We start from the raw sequence: 5291 nt of genomic DNA on the forward strand, positions 1-5291 counted from the left end.
CAGCATGTCTGAGAGGGGCAGTAAGACAGGCCCCATAAATAACCCCAGACCCTGGGCCCTGCTTGTGATTTAGCAGCTCAGGGGTTTGTGCGTAATACAAATAGCACTAATCCCCTGTCAGTTAAACTGGATATCAGAGGAGACAAGCTTTGGCGAGGGGAGGCCTAATTGAACCGAACTGAAAAGACGGAATGGGCAGCCCGGCCTGGAGGCTGGATGTCAGGGGAGTGGGCGGCTGGGCACAGCTTTCTGGGCTGCCCCTGCCCCTTGGCTGGGCAGCATTTCAGCTCCTGCTGCAGGCAGCCAGACTTGGGGGTGGGGGGCACCCCACTCAGGGTGCCCCGCCCCCTCCAGCCTCCCCTTTATCTGCTGGCTCTGCCATTTTCTCTCCATCGCTAACCCTTCTTCTGTTCCCTCTGTTATCGCGAATAATGTCACTGCCTCTTTAGAATCTATTCATCAGAGCAGAAAGAAGGCAATGCTGACACTGATAAAAAAAAAATACCATCTGTGCCTCTCCGGGGAAAGAGCTCTCAACCCGCCCGCTGGTGCCCCCGCCCGCCCCCTCCTGCCTGCCAAGTCAAGGGGAGCACCAGGGGGTGAGCAGATTCCACCAGGGTGGGGGGTGCGGCGTGCCTCCCACAGGTGGGTGCCCCCAGCTCCCATGCTCACTCTCTGGAGAGTGGGAGAGGGTCTCCGAAAGAGGTCTCAAACTGGAGTCCCCTGGCGCTTTCCGTCTGTAGATGGATTTACTTGGCCATTGGGTATTTTTAAAATTTGGTTTTCTTTCTTGGTTGGGTGTAATTAAAAACCAGAGGATTTTACTCCCCAAATCCAGGTTTTTGAGTTCTCCTTAAGAACTAGATCGAAGGGTTTGTTGACAGTGGGTGCCCACCCTGCAGTGCAACAAGTGGCTGGAGCTGGAGGGGCTGTGTCCTTCCCATTGGCTCATTTGTGTCCCCTGCCTGGTCCATGGGGGCCAGTGGGATTGAGACCCCTGTGTGGGAAGAGGGCCTGGAGGGTCCTGAGAGGTAGGAAATGAGAGCAGACCCCAGTTGCAGGGCACTTTTGATGTCTGCTCCTCACCCGGTGCTGGGGGCTGTAAATAACATTGTCAGAAACAATGAGACAGAGGCCCAGAGAGGGCAAGTGACTTGCCTAAGACACACAGAATTTCAGAAATCTCCCGACTCCCTGGACAGAGGTTTCCTCAACCACGTGAGGCAACTGGGGAGATGGGGTCCTGACTTTTGGCTCCTCCATGGCCCCCAAGGCCCATCTCCTGCCTCCATGGACCCTCAGCCCTCTCAGGAGCAGGGTCTGGTTGTCAGAGACCTCGGCCACCTCTCAGGCCAGCGGGGCCGTGTCAGCAGCCCTCTCTGCCTCCTTTCCTGGCCTTGGAATGTCCTGTTTTGACACAGCACTCTCAGTCCCTTGCAAGGCCTGGGTTCGAGTCCCAGCTCTGCCACACACATGCCATGTGGCCACTTCTCTCCTGGGCCTCAGTTTCCCCATCCACAGAGCGTGGGTCCTTGTGGCTCTATTGGGAATGCTCTTGGCGGACTGAATTCCCCTCCCAAACAGCGGACGTGCCTCTCGGCGGCAGATGGCAGAAGGGGTAAGCTGGGGGTGAGTGAGAGCTGCTCTGGATGCCCGCCAAGGACAAGGCCAGTGAGCGCACCTGGGCGGGGGTGGGGAGGTGACCGCGTGCAGCTGATGAGGCCGAGGAGATGGCCGTTACGTGGCGCTCCCCACCCCCGGCCTGGCTGCCGGGCTGTGGTACGGGAACATTCCTCTCCACTCCCCACCGTCCCCTGCCCTGTGAAAGTCAAATGGGGCACGCAGCAGATGCGGCCCTCTCGCTGCAGAAGGCAGGTGCTTGGATCGTGGGGAGCCTCATCCTCCAAGGTCATGTCCTCCCGCTCCCAGACCCACGGGCATTCGAGGGATTCCTGCTAATCACTGGCCGGCACCATGGTTGGCCAAACCTGCCCTGTCTAGAGTCTTGAGTCCTCTCAAGTCCCATGGGGCTGACAGGGTAGGTCTTTACCACTCAAACTTCTCCAGCTTGTAGCAGGACAGGGCAGCAAAACCCGGCCTTGCCTAGTAACCAAACTGGAGCCTTGGGCTTTGGAGTCAGACGTGGCTGGTTCGAAGCCTGCCTTGGCCACCTCCAAGTTGTCACGTCACCTCTCTGAGCCTCAGTTTCCCCATCTCTGATAACAATAGCTCCTGCTGACTGGATGCTCACTTGATACATTGGCTCCAGGCTAAGTGTTCAATGTGACTTATGCCCTACCACCCTCGTAACACCATGTGGGATAGTTGCTGTGACGGTTTCTATTTTACAGATGAGGAAACTGAGGCCCAGAGAGGTGAGCTGAGCTGCCCAAGTTTCCGCAGTCCCAGAGAACAAGGCTATATCTGACCCCAGAACCCACAAAATAGCAGTTGCTGGAGGACTAAGTGAAGCCCAAGGGCCAAGCTCCTAGCACAATGAATGGGCACTGTTATTTCTATGGATGGGAAACTGAGGCTCAGAGAGGGCAAGAGACCTGCCTAAAGTCACACAGTGAACCACTGCATCCTCTTTCCTACCTTTAGGTTTCCTCCTGGCCTCCCCTTCTTCACTTCCTGCTCACCTCCCTCCTCCCACAAACGCTCATACGCCTTCCCGGAGCAAAGACCGCTAGGGCAGTGCAGAGAGAGCACTGTACTTGGAGTCCAGGTCCCAGCTTCTTCACCTGCCGACCACATGGCTTGGACCAGGGCCAACCCCTCTGGGCCTCAGTGTCCTCCAGTATAAAGTGCTTTCCTCACGGGCTTGCTGTGGGTGCCAGTGGAGAGAACCGACTTGAAAGCGTCCACAGCCATGGGGCCGGAGCACCCAAGAGGGCTCTGTTGGGTGACCTGGCGCTCCTGGTGGTAGGTGTGCCCTTAAGAGCTGTCGAATGAGCAGTGACTGTGACCGAGGGGCCGGGATCTCCTGCTGCCCGCGGCAGCCATGGGGGACAGGCAGCTCCCTCCCCTCCCGCGGGGCCGGAGGACGCCCACAAAGAAGGCTTGGGCACCCTGTCACTTCAGGCAGGAGCCTGGGCCTCAGCCTCAGCCAACACATTATGCAAATGCCTCAAAATGCAGGTTTTCCTTATGAGATTTAAAACACTGTATCGAGAACAGGCCTAGTTTATCTCCCACGGGTTTGGCAGAGCAGCCTGTTAGAGGCCCAATTCCTTTAGCCTCCCGCCCGCCTTGTGTGTGTAATTAGACAGTTCCCCCTCAGTTAGCCCATGGAGGGGGGAGAAGGGATGCATTGGGGCCTCCCCCATCCCTTCCTGCTGCTAGGAGGGAGGTGGGGTGGCTCAGGAGGAGATGAGCCTCTCTCCCTCAGGTCCCCATTCCTGTCCTGGGTTTTGCAGAAGGAAGCAGAACCCCAAGGGCACCAGCAGCTAAAAGTGTGGGCCCATCACTGGGCCATTTTTGTGCAGCTTCATTTGTCATATTACAAGCTTTATGGTGGGAAAAAAAATAAGATGAACGACTCTGGTTTGACTTAATAGCTTGAGCCAGTGTAGCTGGGGCCTGGTGGAAGTTTCTGGACCGGGCAGGATGGCTTCGGCTCCACTGGCCGGCACAGGGCCCTTGCCCCCCAGTGGGCACAGGTGGCCCCGTCAGACCCTGAGGCCTGGTTCCCGGTCTTCCCCAGCCCCCCTGCTTAGTGCAGGGGCCTTGGGTAGGTCCCGGAACCTCTGGAGGAGCATCTCCGCTTCTCTGCAAAACCGGAGAGTAATTCAGGTCCACATTAAAACACTCTGAAACCCGGAAGCCTGACACTGAAACTCATTTTGCAGCAAACGGGCCATGAACCGACACGCCGTTATTTATGATCTTCCGACTTTTCTCTGCAGAAACATTAACAGGTTGGGTATCAGGGTGCTATCCAGACACTACTGGACATGAAATACATAGGGCTGGTTCCTAAAACCTGAAAAATTCTGAATTCCGAGTCACATCTGGTCCAGGGGTTCAAAGGGCTGGGACCTGTCTACCTGCCCCGCCGGGTTGTGTGGCGATGAAATGGGACAATATCATGGGGTTAGTACACTGCCTGGCAGGCGGCAAGTCCCCACTTTACACTTGAGGAGACTGAGGCCTGGAGGGCTCGTCACTGCTCCAAGCCATGCCGTTGGCAGGTGAAGAAGCTGGGACCCGGACTCCGAGTACAGTGCTCTCCCTGCGCTGCCCCAGCCGTCTTTGCTCTGGGAAGGTGCATGAGCCTTTGTGGGAGAAGGGAGGTGAGCAGGAAGCTGAAGAGAGGCCAGGAGAAAACAAAAAGGCAGGAAAGAGCTTAAGGCAGCTCGCTGTGTGACTTCAGACAGGTCTCTTGCCCTCTCTGGGCCTCAGTTTCCCATCAGCAGCAAAGGAGATCAGATTTCCATGTGATCTCCGGGGGACCCCAGACCTGCACACTTTGGGGATCTAATGACAAGTGACTGAAACATCTGCTTGGTTGATCTTGGAGACATTGCTCTTGTCTGTTTCAGTTTTGAGAAGATACATGGTGTTTGATCCCGAGCCTCCCATGTGGAAAGATGGTGACTCCAGGCACAGTTCTGTTTCCGGAGAACACAACCTTTTGCAGATCGGCAAGTTTGTCCCTTTTGTTCTGAGATGCAGGGGGTGTGAGGGGTGCACTGGGCCAGTGCTGCTGGGGAAGGTGGGACAATTCAATTACATCAATTAGGCAGTGAGCAGAGGGGGACTTTGGGAGGTCATTGGTCATTTCCCTGAGAACAGGGGCTGAGACCAGGGCTCTGGGGTCGCACAGACCTGGGATCAGATCCTAGCTCTGCCACTTGCTCCCAGTGGTCCTGGGCAAACCACTTCCCCTCCCTGGGGATAAGACGCTGTCTCACTGGCCTGGGTGAGGGGGCGGGGGTCAAGGCAGGGCACACTCAGCACCATGCTGGGCACGAAGGTGCTCAGTGAAGGGAATTTGACGCTGAAGAGACAAGGAGACGAGAACGGGACAAAGCGCCGAACACGGGGTCAGCCTCTTGAGCAAGACACGTGGTAGAGAAGAAAATGAGGTGTGTGCGTGTGCTAGAAGGGGCAGTGTTTAATCCAGCTGGGCTGGATTAAAAGAGAATTCAGGGTCATGACGGCAAGGTCCGTGTGTGGTCACGGCTGGGATTCGGGACACTTCGGGGATGGGTGGGGGAAATGTGACTATGGCCTGGGCACTGGAGATGAAAACTTAGCAGAAAAAAAGCAGCTGACACGACTGCATA

Source organism: Choloepus didactylus, chromosome 23 (assembly GCF_015220235.1).
Source record: "Choloepus didactylus isolate mChoDid1 chromosome 23, mChoDid1.pri, whole genome shotgun sequence".
NCBI classification, from domain to species: Eukaryota; Metazoa; Chordata; class Mammalia; order Pilosa; family Megalonychidae; genus Choloepus; species Choloepus didactylus.